This window comes from Betta splendens, chromosome 16, assembly GCF_900634795.4.
Source record: "Betta splendens chromosome 16, fBetSpl5.4, whole genome shotgun sequence".
Taxonomy (NCBI): Eukaryota; Metazoa; Chordata; class Actinopteri; order Anabantiformes; family Osphronemidae; genus Betta; species Betta splendens.
In genome coordinates, this window is record NC_040896.2 from 18,601,971 (window position 1) to 18,620,227 (window position 18,257).

Sequence of the window (18,257 nt, forward strand, 5' to 3'; positions counted from 1 at the left end):
TTGTGGACATGGTTCAGTCTAATTGGCAAGAAAATAGTGGTGGAAGTTAGGTAGGTTCTAGGCCGCCGCAGCCGTCTGGATTTTTGAAGAGTTTTTAAACTAATTCGTGGTGGCTTGGTTTTCCACAAAAACTGTGAGATGTAGGAGTCTAATGTCTTAAACCACGCCTGGGCTGGCTGAGTTGGAATCATTGAAAATATGTAATTAATTTTTGGCAGGATCATCATTTTTATGGTGGCAATTCTTCCCATAAGTGAAATGGGTAAGGACTGCCATCTTTTGAGGTTGGCTTCTATTTGTTTTAATAATGGATTGTAGTTTAGATCAATAAGCTCTGATAGCCTAGACGACAATTCAATGCCCAAGTATTTAATGTTTCCTGAATGGAGTGTGGTAGAGGAGATGTTAGTCACCTTAAGGTTAAGTGGTAGCACTATAGATTTGGTCCAGTTAATAGAGTACTCTGAAAGTCCTGCGAATTCATCTATGAGGCTGATAGTTGTAGGAAGAGACGTCTGTGGCTCAAGGAGAAACAGTAACACATCGTCAGCATATAAACTTATTTTATGATTTACTGATTTGGTCGATATTCCAGTAATTCCTTCATGCTGTCTTATTGCTGCGGCTAGAGGTTCAATAAATATTGCAAATAGTGATGGGACAGTGGGCAGCCCTGTCTTGTCCCTCTATGCAGATTAAACCTTGGTGAGATCTGGTTGTTTGTTCTGACTGCAGCGTTTGCTGAGTTGTATAATATTTGGATCCAGTCTATGAATGTTTCCCCAATGCCGAATTTGTGCAGAGTGGCTAAAAGAAACTTCCAGTTTACTCTATCGAAAGCTTTTTTCTGCATCTAAGGAGACGATGGCTGTCTCTAGTTATGGATGGTGACATAATCAATTAAATTAATTAGTCTGTTCATATTGTTTGTTGACTGTCTACCTTTAATGAAGCCTGTTTGATCAGAGTGAATTATATATGGAGTGATTTTTTCTAATCTTCTAGCAAGTGCTTTACACACTATTTTTAGATCTACATTTATTAGTGAAATTGGTCTATAACTCGATGGGAGTGTAGGGTCTTTCCCTGGTTTTTGGAGCAGGCTTATGAAGGCAGAATTCATATTGTGGGTAATGAATGTTGTTGTTTAATTTCAGCTAACATTTTGTAAAAGCTGGGTGCCAGCATGGACCAGAACTCTTTATAAAATTCAGTTGGGAATCCATCTGGTCCTGGAGCTTTTTTATTGGGCATCTCCTGCAGAGCTTCATGTAGTTCTGCCAAAGATAACAATGAGTCTAGAGTTGTAGATTGTTCTTCATTTAGCTTTGGCAGTTCTAGTTTATTCAGAAACGCCTCTATGGCTGAGGTGGGTGGATCTATTTGGGACGTATATAACTCTTGGTAAAAGTTTTTAAAGGTATCATTTATTTCATGGGGATCACGAGTAATGTTGCCTTCCTTATTAGTTATTGAATGGATGATTTGTTTCTCTTTATTATTTTTTAATTGGTTAGCTAGAAATTTACCACATTTATTAGCATGGTCAAAGTTCTCCCAGCGTAATTGGTCTATCTGAAACTGAGTTTTGCAATCAATTATATTATTTAATTTCAGCTTTAGATTCTTTAGGTCTTCTAGGAACATCATTGGTTGGAGAGGCTGCATATTTAATCTCTAGAGATTTTATTTTTTGCTCTAATTCTAATTCAAGTAACATGTCCTTTTTTTTCTTGTGTGATGAATATGAAATAATTCTACCGCGCATAACTGCCTTCCCAGTCTCCCAAAGAACACAAGGTGAGATTTCCGGTGTATCGTTGATTTCTATAAAGGTTTTCCATTCTCTCCTGACATAACTGATGAAGTCTTGATCATTGAGTAATGATGTATTAAACCTCCAATTCCTGGTTGATGGTGTGGCTGTCTTAATCAACGAAATGGACATTGGTGCATGATCACTGATTGTGATAGAGTGAATATTGGTGTCAGAGACATCTTGTAAGACTGAGTTATTTACTAAAATATAATCTATACGGGAGTGAGAGTGGTGAACTGGTGAGAAAAAGGTATATTCCCTGGATGTAGGATGAAGAGAACGCCATGTGTCACAGAGACCAAAGTCATCCATGTACTGTTTTAAGGTCTGTACTGATTGCCAGTTCCTGTTGCTCACAGCTTTGCTTAGCCTGTCCAACTCTGGGTTAAATACTAAATTAAAGTCCCCTCCTACTATAAGTTTGGAACCAGAGTGAGCAGACAGTGATGTGAAGAAGCTGTGAAAGAAAGAGGGGTCGTCAGCATTAGGGCCATACACATTAGCTATGCAATATTCAATGTTTCCTATCAAGATATTAATGATTATATATCTCCCTTCTGGATCTACAATGGTATCGTTATGCGTAAAGTTAATCTTTTTATTTATCAGGATGGCGACCCCTCTTTGTTTAGAATTGTAACCGGCTAAGTAAGCATGTGGGAACTCTGCTGATGCCAGAGTGTAATTTATAATTTTGGGAATATGAGTTTCCTGTAGTAAAACAATGTCTGCTTGTAGGGTTTTCAAATGGTTAAACATTTTAAATCGTTTCTCCTTCTTATTGATTCCACGTACATTCCAAGTGACAATCTTCAGTGGTGTCATATCTTACCTGACTGCTGTGGATCACTAGTCTTGTGTGTATGTAGTGTGACAGACTTTAGGTGTGTGGCTAACCTTAAGTACCTGTGTATTCGGAGTTGTGTGTTACCTATGTATGTGCACGTGTTTCCCCTGTGCAGTAGATGTTTGTGTGTGGCTGCTGGAGGGCTACATAGCTGGCTGACTACGTGGGAGAAGAATAGAGAAAAGGATGTAGACAGTGTGGAGTGAAAGTAGGTGAAGGAAAAAGAGTAAAGGGAAGGAAAATTAAAGTGAAAGGAAAGTGAGTGATTACGTATGGTGAGCGCTTTGCAAAGTGAGTGAGTGAGTGACATTAGAATGACAGTAAACATTTATATGAAACATCTGCGAGAGAACGAGTTTGAATACTGGATGTAAAGTTATAACACATAGTTGCATTGCATCTATTGTTTTTTTAACAAACCTTTTATATTAAACCATTGTTTTTACATACCACCTGCTAGTACAGCCACGGAGTTGCTTCCCGGTCCCGGTAGAGCTCTCCGTTGACGTACAGTTTGTCGACGCTGATGACGGCCCTGCAGGCCTTCTGCCATGAACCTCTTACGGATGGGGAACAGTCGGCGGCGGCGGTCGAGGATCTCCTTGGGGAACTGGTCGTTGACGCTGTAGTCGGTTCCCTTCAGCTGTCTGCCCCGGCTCTTAACCAGTTCCTTCGCCTTAAAGTCATGAAACTTGGCAACGATGGGTCGGGGGCGCTGGCCATCCGGTCGTCTTCCTCCAAGTCTATGCGAACGGTGGAACGCCATCTTGTCGACAACTTCCGCTGGAATCTTCATCTGTTGTTTAATGAAGTTTTTAATTGTGGTTTCCGTGTTTTCCTCCGCCTGTTCTGGAATCCCCGAGAACACCAGGTTGTCCCTCATGCTGCGGGCCTGCAGATCGATGATACCTTCTTTTATTTTTTTATTTTCGGCCGCTAGCTGAGCCACATCCTCCGTCAGGGACTGCACCGTTCCTTTCAGGGCCTCGTTCTCGGTGGCGAGAGAAATCACCTGCTGCTGGCTAAATTCCAGGGAGTCGCGGAGGGCCATAAACTCTTTGTGGAGGAGTTCCACTAGCGCCAGACGTGCGTCGAAGCTTGATATTTTTTTCTCGATTGACTCCAGGATGTCCGTGATGTTTTTATCCGCCGAGCTAGCTCCGGGTGACTCAGGTGAGTCAGACGGACGGGAACGCTTGTTTGGAGCCGTCTCCTTTTTCCCCATTACCAGACGCTCGAAGCACTCGTCGATGTACTCGAAACTTTCTTTGGTGTTATCCAGAATGGTAGGGTGGTTGATTATTTTCCGTAAAATAAGGTAGTTATTTATTTAAATTGGCGGATAGTTTGTCGCGCTGTTGTTTACTATCGGTGTCGCGCCGCCTTGTTGAATTTCTCGTGCTGTTCTCGCAGAGTCTCGCGTTCTCTCACAGCATCGTGTCACTCTGAACTGCATTTTAGTCATCAAACGTATGCATTGTTTTAAAGGCATTTGATTGATTGATTTTATTTGTTTTAATGTTCTGGCTTATTGTGAATTTGATCTGTACAACCTGTCCAGTCACTGTGGGCAGTCAGGATGTCTGGCTTGTAACTATAATAGTTTCATGGCTGGACTCATTATTGCTCTGCTTCCCACGATGCAGATCGAGGTCGAGGTCAGGAAGTTCAGACTCACAGAATAGTCACAAGAAGTGTGGCTATTAGGTGAACTCACAATGAACACTGTGTTGTTTGCCAGCACCTGCTATGAAAGCGTTTCTCAGATAGATCGATTCCAATCATATTGTTTGAGTTGTAGCATTTTGAACGGTCATGCTCATTCAAGTGTTTTCACTTTCTGGAAAGTTGGTTTGAAACCTCAAATTCAACCTCTAGTGTTTTTTTACGTCTCACCTGAAGTAAGAAAGACGTCCAGTTTGCATGACTGCCATGATGTCACAGCAGGTGTTTGTCTTTTAACAGTTGGCAGGAAACACCTGGAGCCCATTTTTAAACTAGGTGTGGTCAGATGTCAGTGTTTTACCCCCCCATTCTGACGTACTGTGATTCCTACCAACATGAGCATCTCTGCTCAGTGAGATGTAAGTTTGGAAAAAGATCATTAAGTTGTTTTTAGCGCATTAACACGCACAAGAGAACGTTCATCTGTAACTATGGAACAATACACATCTGTGCCAGGCTATTGTGTCTACTGAGTAAATAATGGTGCTGAAGGCTGACACACATCTGACTCCTTCACACAATGACGTAATGTATTAGAATGATGCTGCAGTGGTTTGATGGAGAAGAAATGAGATGCAGGAGACATTGTTTCATTTGCCACAATCTGTTCGGTAACTGGCGATAATCCCTGTATTGTATCAGAGTCACTTCTTTGTTGTTCAAAGCCACTGACCCAGAGAAAGTGCTTATAGCACCTGCAGGGTGTTACAGAAAACACTCGTGGGCATTTCTTGCATTTGGGAAACATCCACCTCAGTACGCTGGAGGAGAGCAGAGACGCAATCTCTAACAACACACAAGGAAAAAAAGGCAGTTCTGTTAAATCAAAGCAGACACAAACCCAAATCTTAGAAACAGCAGCCAAAGAGGTCAAAGGTCAGCCATGCAAAGAAGAAGCATATTTATTTCGCATTAGTTACCCTTCGGAGTGTATTATATTCTGGGGCTTTCCACTACTGCTGGGCTCTCAAATCATACACACTCGGCATTGTTAAAATCCATCAAGATGTTTTTGGTTTGATGCTTTTTCTTCTCTCCTAATCTCCATAAAGCGATTTACAGCCAGTTGTGACACTGATCAGATCTGTGCTGTACAATTTATGTGACCATATTGGTATGATCACAGAAATCTTCAGATGTGATCTGTCTGTCTGTCTGTCTGTCTGTCTGTCTGTCTGTCTGTCTGTCTGTCTGTCCGTCCGTCCGTCCGTCCGTCCGTCCGTCCGTCCGTCCGTCCGTCCGTCCGTCCATCCATCCATCCTTTCCCTTTTGCACATTATAAATTTAAATTCTCTGACATTCAGGATCACACCACATTCTCACGTACATGTACATGCATATGCATATGCAAACACTCATTTAGTGAAATCAGGTCTGTGGGTATGTTTTCACGCAACTGATCAACGATAATGAACCATCATTGTATTGTCAGGAATCACCAGTGAGTTGGTTCCTGACAAAATCCTCCATCACAGAAACAATGACGGCAGCTTTCCCGGACATACTGGCACATTTTTGAACTTTAAAATTCTGTAGATATGTCATGAAGTTTCTCTGTTCTCCACTGACAGATTGCCATGAACTCTTTAGGGTTGTTCCAGGTCCTGGAAGGATATGAAATTAACTTACAGTTTTTCTCAGTTTCTTTAGTTTTTTTACAATTCTCAGATCAGAATGAAATTCTCAAAACTATTTGTTCAATCTTCACATCATGATGTCACGTGTGCACATCATATAAGCAGTTTCTCACTACTTTGAACAAGTTGCAAATGCTTTTGGTACATCCATTCAAATGATAATGTCCTTAATTGGTAAATTGCTTTAAGGTGACTTGACTTTCTCTAACAAAGGTGCATGTCATTAACAATCAATGGGCAAGTATATATATGGCTGGAGCACAACACAATGTTCTATGTCAACGGTGTGCTTACACATATTCCCATAATTGGTCCATACAACACAAAGCATCTTGGTGATAAGAAACTCTAGAAACTCTCTACAGAGATCTCATCCCTGAAGAAGAGAGGGGTCGGAGTGGAGATCACCTGCCAAAGTGTGTGATAGTTTGGGACAATGTGAGTTCTCATTACTCCAACATCATCAAGCAATGGTTTGCAGCCCACAACAGGATGCGGATGGAGTTCATCTCACCCTACTCTCCATTCCTTCACCCTATTGAGGAGGTTTTCTCAGCATGGAGATGGAAAGTTTATGATCGCCAGCCACATACACAAATGACCGTCCTGGCTGCCATAGATGCAGCGTGTGATGACATCACAGCAGACGCCTGCAGAGGCTGGATAAGACACAAGATTCTTCCCACGCTGCATCGCAAGAGATGATATTCACCGTGATGTGGATGAGAATTTGTGGCCCAACTTACAGGAACGACAGGGGGTGTAGGAAGACCACACCAATTCCTACAGCACCGCTTGTACTGTTTTACAGAATATTGTCCTATCTTTTTTTCCCTTTGTGTTACTGTTTGCAGTGGGCTTTTTTCTACATTGGTATGACATGGTCTGTCAACAAATTACAATTTAAACAATAAAAGTGTAAATGTTATCGAGTCTCTTGCAATCAAACAAAAAGGTAACTTACATTTTACAATAATTATCATCAAAACTGTAGCTATTGTTTACATCAGAACCTCCCCCCAAAGTACACAGTTATATTGACAACCTGACTAAGTAATTTGACTGTCTTGTTCGTAGACAATGACAGGACCTGACATTCTGATGTCACTGACATGGTCAGGTTTTATCAATTTTTACTCTGTTTAAATAAATTTATTCATAAAAAAACATTATAAACAATATATAAACATTTCTGTGTTGCTAATAGTATTGTATATATTGTAGCACATATTCATTAAACAAAGCAACTATTGGTGCCTGTAAAGTGAATAGAATACATACAAAGAAGCCTATAAACTGCTACATGTGAAACAGGTGCTAATTATTAAGCAACACACATTTAACAATGTAAAGATGTTTCTGCCATAGCTTCATTAACCACAGCTTTATTTTGCCACATGCAAAGTCAGACTATGACCCCAGTTCAGTTGTTACTCATTTAAAATTAAAAGCCTTTGTGCCAGGAGTTCAAGACTAATAATTTGCTCTGTGCAGACTCTGTTCTTTTCACACCGCTCCCAGATTAAAAAAAACATCAATAGTAAAATCCTAAACAGCTGAATCTTTTCCAGAGGCTCTGTTTTCCTGGCTTGCCTTGATTTACCTGGCGTATGTTTGTGAGACGGATGCTTCACCTGCGCTGCTCTAGTCACTGTTGATGCCACTGTCCTCGCACTGCTGCACTACCAGGTTCACAGCGATTCACACACACAGTCTTGTATTTAAGGAGCCGACGTGCAGTCGTTTGCTCACAGCGGGAACAACACTTGGCAGATGTTAAGGGATTAAACAACACTACTGGGCTTAAAGTTAGGAAACTGGACGTGGCTCTGCGTCTGGAAAAGAGTCTGGTTACACACTACAAGAAAAGGTTAATTGCAGGCCTTTAATGGGATAAAAGCTCCAGTCTCTTGTATAAAAGTTAGACCATGCCATGCACCAGTTCAACACTTCAGCCTCCACACCCTTAAGTTGGGTCTCGAGGGCACAGTACTTCCTACACTGGCACAGAGCAGAGCTGTTTATGGACACAGTCTTGGAGTCTAGTCAAAATTGCCCGCTAACCCTAATCTGTATTATTACCGATATTTTTTATTACCAAAATCACAAAGACACTTTTAAACCACTCTAACTGTTAGCTCTCCTCCTAATCACCCCCTCTTGAGCATGAGCTGACGTCCAATAATATTCAACAAATCTTCTATTAAACACTTACGTGTTTGTTCGCAGGACACGTAAAACATACTGTACCTACGTTGCACCTGTATATTTGCATAAAGACTTTTCTGCGGACTGGAAGATCATGGTCCTCACTCGACACATATGAGGAACATATGCGGAGCCACACTGCAGTACACAACAGCCTTCACAGCAGGATGAGCTTGTCCAGGGTCAGTGTGCACACTGTATATCCACAGGGTTTACTCCCTGCAAAGACTTGAAATCACTTCAGTGTGCAGAGAAACCAAACACTCGCCTGAGAGTCGAACCGACCCATTATGTCATCTGTGCATATGGTCTGTCCCTCTCTTTCTCTGTTGTTCTTTATCTGTAACTGTGGTTAATCCATGTGTCATAACTCATAGCTCCGCTCTCCATGTCAAAGGTTTTTTGGGCTCTTCCTCTCTTTCTAACCCATGCATCATAAATACATACACCTGAGTGTTCTCTGGCAGCCACACGGGCTCAAAGGTCAGATTTTGTCATGGCTGTCGACGCACACCCCATCACTCCCGGGCCCCAGAGTTGCATTCGCTGCTGAGGAGACAGGAAGTTTGGATGTAAACCAAAAGTGGGAATACTGGCCAAGTCTTAGCGTGAGGTCAACCTATGGTTTCGCTCACTTTGCCTGTGATACCGGCGCGGAGCAGAAGCCGTGTGAGACTCAGCAGGTAAACAACGTGTTGAGTGATCAAAGCTCAGGGCTGTTTATGTGGTGCGGTGGACGTTGGCTCGTGCAGCTGTGAGAGCCCAGAGGGAAGCTCTGTGCATGTATTCGTGTGTACATGGATGTGTAGCGAAGGGTTATGTCGTTTATGACGTGAGATGTATGCTGTGCACAGGTCAACACAGTAATATACTGTAGGTAGAATGATATGGTAAAGTATTAGTATCAGTATAGTAGATGTTCTGTTAATGAGAATGTTTATTATCGGAGACATTCTGCCATTTTACTTAACATCATAAACCGACCTTATGTTTTTCTAAAGTTTATTTAAACTGGGGCAAGAAACAAAACCTTGTTTTTTAGTGGTTTTACTTCTTGGAATTTACTCTTACGTGGAAAACCTTTCTTGACCCATAAAAATGATTAAAGAAAAAAATAAAAGCAGTTACCTCTTGGAAGTACAAGCCGGTGCTGGACACAGTCCTGTGCAGCACGTCGCTCTGCTGTCAGTGTTGGAGCATCAGGAGGAGATTGCATCATACCAGGGGCACGCACACACACACACACACGCACACACACGCACACACACACACACACACACACACACACACACACACACACACACACACACACACACACACACACACACACACACACACACACACACACACAAAGGCGTGGGACATGAATCAGGACTCTTCACTGAAAGCAGCAGCACAGTGTTAGAGCCATGTAAGCTCCTGACTGATACGCTAGATCACTTCTGACATGCAAGACATGGGTGCATCCGCGTGGAAGTGCTCTCTCCAGGGTCAGAGCAGCTGGGACTAAATGGACCAACCCCTGACCACCAGACACTCACCTTTTATTAGATTACACCACACGTGGACAGTCAAAGGTCTGATGTCTAGGTGTCTGTGAAGCTGTCAACCTTCAAAAGCTCATTACAGTATGAACTACCATACTACAATACCTTTGTCATTCTCATTTCTTCCTCTCATGTCCCTTTTTTTCCAGGCTACGTTGTGCAAATGTCCACCAGAAATCATGGTTAAGGTCCCATGGTGTCCTTACATGACTTGATTCTGATATGAGCCGACTGCTTGACACCATCACCCCTCACTTCAGACTAAACATTTCTAATGAGCCTCTCGTGACTCATCCTTTTGATTTCTCCATCCTGGCTGACTAACAAGAGCATCAGTCTGATCTTTTACCCTGAAAATACAGTAAATCAGTTGTGATTCAAAGAAAAAAACATTTGGTTACGAAGGAAAATAAGAAAGTAAGTAAAACATTTTGTTGAGTTAAAATGCTCAATCTCTATGAAATCCAATATTTTGTTCATGTCAGTCTGATTTAACTGCAAACATCTTCATTAATACAATCACCTGAGAGACATAAAAGGTTCATCATAGTCTTTGAACTTGGAGGAGCTTTGCTGCAACCCATGTTGTTATGTCATCAAAACAACATGTTGGCTCTTCGTACATACATTCTTCAGATTCTTCAGACTTGCTATAAAAAATCCAGGGTGGCACACACAGTTTAACCCACAATGAAATACTAAGTCAGAGGTGGGCAGACGGTCTGACACGCAACCAGCCATGCGATCATCCATTCAGGCAGCCAGACAGACAACATGCCCTGTTACTGTTCACCCTCCAGGTGAAGCAGCCACAGCGGCACTTTACAGACTCTCCCAAAGAACAGATAATAACTGAGTAAAGCCATGTGAGCAACAAGCAGCTCCTTCATATGAAAATGTATAGCAGCATTTTAGTAGAAACTGTCCTAAAGACTGGATGTCTGGACCCAATGTATTTCAAGTGGTGTGATTTCCTCCCAGCTAATTAGGTAGAAGGTGTGTCATCTAATCATGCTTTTATTCTTTAAGCAACAGGCCGTGAAAGTGAGTAACGTCAAGCAGTGAAGGTTTAAAATGGTTTTCATGTGTTTGAGCAGCCGCAGCCGCAGCAGCAGCAAGAGCTGCGTCTAGTGCTTCCCTCCCACAGACGTGGATCGCTGTGAAGCGTTAACTAGCAGAGGAGCCTTCTCTTGGCCCCTGCCTTTAATGTTGACAGTACAGCATGCGTCTCCTCAGTGTTAATGCTTGCACGCTGTCTCAGGGGTGGGACTGAAGTACTGTAGCCATAGAAACAAACATATACTGACCCCTACTCAGTCCTAATCCCACCATTAACCCTCCAAACAATTTATTACACTGTGATGACTACAGTAAGAGAGGTCCTCATGTGTTGTTATTGTTCTACTGAGAACCACTAGACCTCACAGGAAGAGTTCATACTGACAAAGACTATGAGAATGGATGTGCAGGGCTTACACATGTACTTTAGGTGGTTCCTGCAGCATCAGTGTCAAATACATATATTAATATTTAGGAAAAACACAAATTGTTACAAATATATGCTGTTGAACTGTTCATTGAGAGATTATTCTAACAACCCAGAAACCTCGCTAGTGCTGCATACAGCAGGTGGCATATTGTAGGAGAGGGGCTGTCAGTGGAACAGTGCTAAAATGCCAAAAGACAAGTTAATGTGTTTGGAAAGTGGGTGAGGGAGCGTTCAGGGCTGAAACAGGTGAGTTCACTGACCACTTAATGCAGGTAATTGGGCAGACTGGAATGAGCCGGCTAAGGTTAGTCAAAATCTAGGGCACAGATTGTTACCAGGTGATCAGGCAGAATCCGGCGAACACAAAGCCAATGTTCAGGTGAAGGAACCCGTCCAGAGGCAGTCGAGCAAACAGAGTGCACACAGGCGAAGGCACACAGGATTTCTGTAAACAGGCAACAGGTGAGAGGGAGGACGAGGAGAGGCTGGGGGTCAGGTGACTGTAAGACATGCTGGTCTAAAGGCCTGGGGATAGTCTGGCTTTATTCCCCCTAAACAAAAAAACACCTGGAGACATTATACAACTGAAATAGTTTTCACTTTGGCATAGATCAAATTTGAGTTCAGTCCAGTTATTCCATTAAGATGCTGCTAGTTTATATTTAATTAGCGAAGCAATCCTTTAACAGATGCTCCCGAGGAGAAAGAGAAGAAAGAAGAGGCCTCTCGCTCGATCACGTCTACAACACAAACTTTTCCAGTGTTTCTGGGAACTGGACCCGGCTGCGCTCCACTTAAACGTCTCCTGCGCTGATCATTTGGCTACTGCTGCTCCTAAAAGCACCTCGGTAATTTGTTGCCATCCTGTGATTCAGCCATTAGAGGCCGGCCATGAAAGCAGCCGGGACCTGCTCGCTAACTTTGTTAGAGATCAAGGTTTCCATGAGCTCACCCGCTTTACAGGACATATTCTGTAGCCATTACCGACAAGAGCCCGTGTCAGCCTTCTCCTAACACTACACATGCCGCTTTTCCACTGTCCACTGCAAACATTAGCCTGTCATCTCAAAGCCAGGCAGTTTACTGTTGCGCTTCCACTTAGGAACTGGCTCTAATCACGTCGGGTTTGCTGCTCAACGAGCACCGCTAACATGAGAGCGCAGCCCTTTGAGGAGCCCTTCGCAGCTCCTTGTGTTCCCTCTGATGTTGACATGGGTTAATAATTCAAAGGGTTAAACTGCTGCAGTAACATCTTTATTTAAACCTCATGGGAAACGAAGCTTTTAACACCGCTGCAACCGAGTCTGACAAGAAGAGCATCACGTTTTATAGGTTTGACCGGAGAGGACATCTAGACACTAGTCTAACTTACATCATCAGCAGTGACTTGGCGAAGGGTGGTGTGTGTGTGTGTGTGTGTGTGTGTGTGTGTGTGTGTGTGTGTGTGTGTGTGTGTGTGTGTGTGTGTGTGTTTTTTTGAACCTCGCTAACCTCTCCAGAGTGTTTATTCCTCCTTGTCACTACCACAAAGAAGAAGTACCAGCACTTCCTAAATCTTGGACTCAGAGTGAACCTTCACCACCCATAAACCCATTCGCTGCTACGAACTGTAATGCAGGAATCATTGGAGGAATTTGACTCAGGGTTATGTGAACGAGCAGACAGCTAAACCAGCAGACAGTCGTACCTGACAGCATGTGAGGAGCTGCTTCTCTAATGGCCAAATTAGGCTGAAACAGCGCATGAAACAGGTGATGGTGAAAATAATGGTTATTTCAGGTGAACTGATCAAATAAACTACTGACTTGAAACAAATACCTTGTATAAAATCCAAACAATGCGAAACGAAGCCCTATGGGCTTCACTTGCTTTCTAGTAACAGGCCAGTGAGTCTACGAGGCCACGTCCAGCCTCTTAACGCCGCCACACCTCACACACACACACACACACACACACACACACACACACACACACACACACACACACACACACACACACACACACACACACACACACACACACACACACCACCTCACCGCTCATTGACGTGTTACGTTATCCAGACGTCAGCAGCGTCGGTCAGGAGATGTCAAGGAGCAGGGGCAGTTTAGCTCATCTGGGCGAAATCATACAGGAGAACGCATGACGCAACAGAACAAAAACACAGAGGCTTATGGAACAAAAAATCTGGACAAATCTTGGCACTTGACAAAAGATTAACATGACAAAACTACTACCTTGAAAACCCAATTCTTGCCAGAATGGAACTAAAATAAACCAAGAAAACAAAAAAGAAATCCCACTGCTGATACAGTCTTAAGCAACACTTAGGAGGTCCTGCTTCTTTCACGTAACGCACTGTTGTGTTTTCCTGGGGCTGTGAGAAACACACGGTCACTATGGCAACAATGTATTTGTTATGGCAGCGCTACGTCCAAAATATCAGGAAAATACTGAAGATGAAGAGAGAAAAGAAAAACGATAAGGAGGTGCTAAGATTTAGAGGCTGAGGAGGAGAGTGGCTCCAGTGTCAGCTGTGTTTGAAACACCTACAACAAGCTGCTGCAGGGCTGAGCTGCACATCAGCGTCTGTACACACACGTACAGTGACTGTGGCAACGGGCAAAATGAGGACACAAGGAAGGCAAGGAAAAGAGGTCGTCTCCATTTAAATCAAATTAATTTGAAATGTCATCTATTTAAAATGATATCTATTCAAGGTTCTTGGGGTCAGAGCATCAGTAATTGTGGGTTTGGCTCAAAATGTGTGAAACAAAAACAATTTCTCAAACATGTCAATGCACATTTGTGATGAGTCCTGATGATTTTGAATCCCATTAACGTGTCTGCGGTTAGAAATAGGCCTCACTGGTCATTAGCGGCCAATGAGTGGAGAAGGTCAATCTCAAAGTCAAAGTGAGGAGAAAATGGTTAAAACAATTTTAAATTAAAATTTAAATAAAAAATTAGGGCAAAGATGCAAAAATGGGGAGGAAGGCTGCTCTGGTGGCGCTAACGTGGGCGATTTGGACAGGATGAAGGAATCTTGAAGCTGGTTCTCATGCTGATTCTTACGTATGCTGCCTCATTTTCATGATTCTTCAGAGTGTAGAAGAGATGAGACTTTAATAGACTGTGATTTATGGCTGTTTTAAGGACAGAAAGGAAAGATAATCATGGGCGGAACACAGTCCCTTTGAGAATTTATTTCTGGAAATGAGCTTTTTTCTCAACCTGAAAACATGGAAAAATGACAGAAGCTGATGGAGAGAAGCAGGACAAAGGTTAGTGCACTTGTGTTAACTCGTGTGTTGGGTTCTGCACGGTCTTCGTTGTTGGGAGGGAGCTCTTACCCAACACACAGCACCAAGCGTGGACTCAGTCTTGGATCGCAAATCTCCTGACTTTTGACTTAACTAAAGCAAAACAGACTTGGGGCTTGAAATAGTTAGATAGAAGTCCAAGCAATAAACTTTGCCATATTAATATTCAAACCCACATGGCAGCTAATAATCCAAACTGATTGAATAGAATATTATTATTATGGTATCAACAGTTCGACACAATACAGTAACAAAACCTGCCTGTCCACGCTAAAATATCCCAGTGTGCTTTGCGTTGAAAACAATATGACATTCATGATCCCCAGATAATGAACCCTGTTTCATTGTGGAGGTCTCCAAACCCTTTCTTCAGACAAGCTGTGCAGCATTCTGTATCATTGTACAGGATGCTGCACCTACAGTATCACATGGCCCTTGATGATGTGCTACTGCTGTTCGTCTCCTGACCCCACACTGCATGCGTGACTACATAGGATTTGATTTCAGAGACAAAGGGTGGGACCCTCACTGATCATTGCCTCAGCAGTAAGGGGACATGTGTGTTGGATCAGTTGTGGTGTGAGCGCGCGTGTGTCTGGACACTCTTTAGTGCCGGGCATGTGCATTTCTTGACGTCCAGATGAGAGGACGTGTTTGTTGGTGACGCCCACGATAAATCAGAAGGCTTTCGCTAATAAACAAAGGGAAGCAACAGTTTGAGTCTCATATGCAGACACAACTGCAGATGTGTGCAGAGGCAGAAAAACACAGAGAAGGAGAAACCAAGGAGTGAAAAGGACAGAGTTGAGGATGGGGGAGATGCAAATTAAGACCTGCGCTGCCTCCTTTTACGTGTGTTACGTGTGTCTTCATGGTACCAGTCCAAAGGTTCCACAACTTGTCTGGGCTTCATGTATGCGGCGCTTCCTTTGAAGACGGTGGTCAGGAGTTAAAATCAGGAACATATCTCAAGATGAAAGTGACTTTTGGTTATTTTGCAGTGGAGCATGACAAAAAGAAGAGGACAGAAAGTCCTGAAATGGAACAAAGCAACTAGATCCGCTTACATTATCAGCAAGCTTTCAAGTGTTCAAGGTGAAGGGAAACGCTGCCCAGTGGCCATCCATGACGATTCCCGCCCCTTTGGCGTGGAGTATTTAGAAATCTGGACGGAAAACAAAACAATAACAGTGTCATGGAGCCTAACGTACATTTCTGTTAGGAATTACCCATTGCCACAGCGTTTGTCATGGTTATCAAACAGACAGGATGTTTAGGCTTTTTACCAGCTAATGGATTCAGATCTTCTCTCAGATGGTCCCGTCTGCGTCTACCGTGTCCCACCATTTACGCTAGAGAGCCACATGTTTCTTATGTATTGATTTGCATGCACTGGATTTAGGTCGGGTTTGTTTAGGGATGCTGCCTTATCAAACACAGGACGCAGCGAGATGCTGTGAAGAATTGGCAGGAAAGTTCTTACTCCAAACACAAAGATATACAAGACTAAAATGTACAGGGGACACATTTTTACCTCCTATGTGATTGATCTGGTCGAAAGTAGAGCATTCAAACCACAGGCTGAAGAAGCCACACTGTCCACAACTGGTAGTGGTTCTGATTGAACTGTATCCCTGACGAAAGGCAGCAGTGGCAGGATGTTACATTTTGCAGTGACTCATATACTGTACTGTGTGTGTGTCACTAAAATGAAACCATTTAGCTTCTTTATTATCTCTTCATATAATTTAGCTGTGTGCGATCTTTGAGTGAGGTCACAGTAGGCGTAACGCCACACCGCATCCATCATGTATTCCTCTTGTGTGACTAAAATCTTCTGCATGGTGCATCTAGTTCTACTGAACCTGTGCTGCATCAGAGAAAAAGAAGGCTACCAGCTGTGGCCGGGGCAGAGCCAGATGTGCTCGGTGCCCCGGGACGCGTGACTTGATGTCGCAGATGGAACGATACGGCGATGAAGTGGACGCGGTCCGAGCCGGTAACTTAGCCAGTATCATCTGCTTCCAGCCACGATGGCCTGATAATACGTCAAACAGCATCAGAGCCAAGAACAACATGGGATGCACGGTACTGCAGTGGGCGTGTCGAAGAGAAGAGTCAATGAAACGTCAAATAAATAAACACAATGGAGCTTCGCTGCTGTGTGAAGTTTACCAAATGAAGTTGGCCTGTGAGTGGTGAGGAAGCCACAAGCCAAAATCCTCTTGGTGAACTGTTTGTGAACGCACGGGTGTTGCTTCGTGCATACTTTCATTCCCTGTTCAAAGGCTTTTGTTGTGCTCACATGATCAGACTCCTCGTGTGCAACTGACACCTCTTATTAAAGGAACGCACCCACAAAGTATGAGTGACGATGGTTCAGTGTGTGGGGACCGGATACCAAAGCAGTGAAACAGACAAACCCCTCCATGTTTCTAATTGAAGATTAAAATGACCACAGTGACTACGACTAAACGGAGGACCATAAAATGTTGGCAGTAAACTTTATATTGTAGCTGTAGTACAATTCATTCTGTACCAGCCATGATCACATCTCGTGACGATGCACGAGGGCAGAGCCAGCGTTACGGTGTCTCTCACTGCGTAGTGAGCCACCAAGAGGCTGAGAAAACAATGGTGTGATTGCACAAGCAGGCTGCACAATAGAGTAACACACCGCATATGTGCACTATAATACCAGATCAACTCAGATGAAAGCGATAAACTTAGAGTAAGCAAGTGAACAAACATTGCGGTGATCAGCGTCATCTCCAGCCGAAGACATAAATCCACTAAACCCCGTCCATATACCGCCATATTCATGTAATCAGATTACTCCGTGATCAAAGGGCGGAGGAAACAGGAACGACAGAGGGCTAGTAAAAAACAGACGCTCGTAGCACAAGGACCCTCTCCTCGGTGACCTCCCTGAAGATCACGTTGTGCAACCGCTCCCCCGTCGACCCACACAGATGCCGCTACAGGCTCCCGGCGCTCGTTTGTGTGGGTGATCCCGGCCGCTCTGACTCACGCTGACGCGGCGAGCGTCGTCAAACGCATGGGTGGATCCAGCCTTCACCCGGTGCCGTTGCCCCGGCAACAACATGAATAGAAACACCGTGATGCGAACACACGGCCCTCCAGCGTCTCCACCTTTGTACTGTAGTGATTTATTAGAGCGTTTTCCTTGCTTAAACGACACAGACTCTCCCACAGTTTGTTCGTTTCACCCACCGGTGCCTCGAAGCAGCGCCACCCCAGTGGATCCGGCCCAGCTCATCCAGTACCGCTCTGAAGGGAGTGCAGCCAAACATGTGTACATGCTCGCGCTGTTGCCTAACGCCTTGTGTGTGTCTGCCTGCACACAGTCTTAGGGGCTCTGGCACCGCGGCAGACAGAAAGCCTTGTCTTTACAGGACCGAGTGCAAATGTGAGCTATCACATTATATGTACATAAACATCCCATCTGCTCTACAAAGCACAGAGGGGGGATTTCACAACTTGGTGAGCTCTGGTTCTGGAGCACGTGTTGCAGCTGAAGGCTTTGGGTGTGAGCGGCGGGTCGAGCCCTCGCTGGAGAGCTTCAGCTCCTTTGCCCACATTAAGTCACATCTTGGATGAAAACAGCTGTGTGGACAGTTTTTGGTTCCAGGGCATCGCAC

At 43.7% G+C, this 18,257-nt stretch overlaps 1 long non-coding RNA gene across 1 annotated transcript; it reads right to left on the reverse strand.

The window, feature by feature from the left end:
* Window positions 1–4,196: 4,196 nt before the first annotated feature.
* LOC114842716 (uncharacterized) lies at window positions 4,197–13,646 on the reverse strand. Its single transcript, XR_003783483.3, has 3 exons — window positions 13,510–13,646; window positions 13,309–13,388; window positions 4,197–5,177 (listed from the first exon to the last, which is right to left on the reverse strand). It is a non-coding gene; the product is annotated as an uncharacterized LOC114842716 (long non-coding RNA).
* Window positions 13,647–18,257: the final 4,611 nt, after the last annotated feature.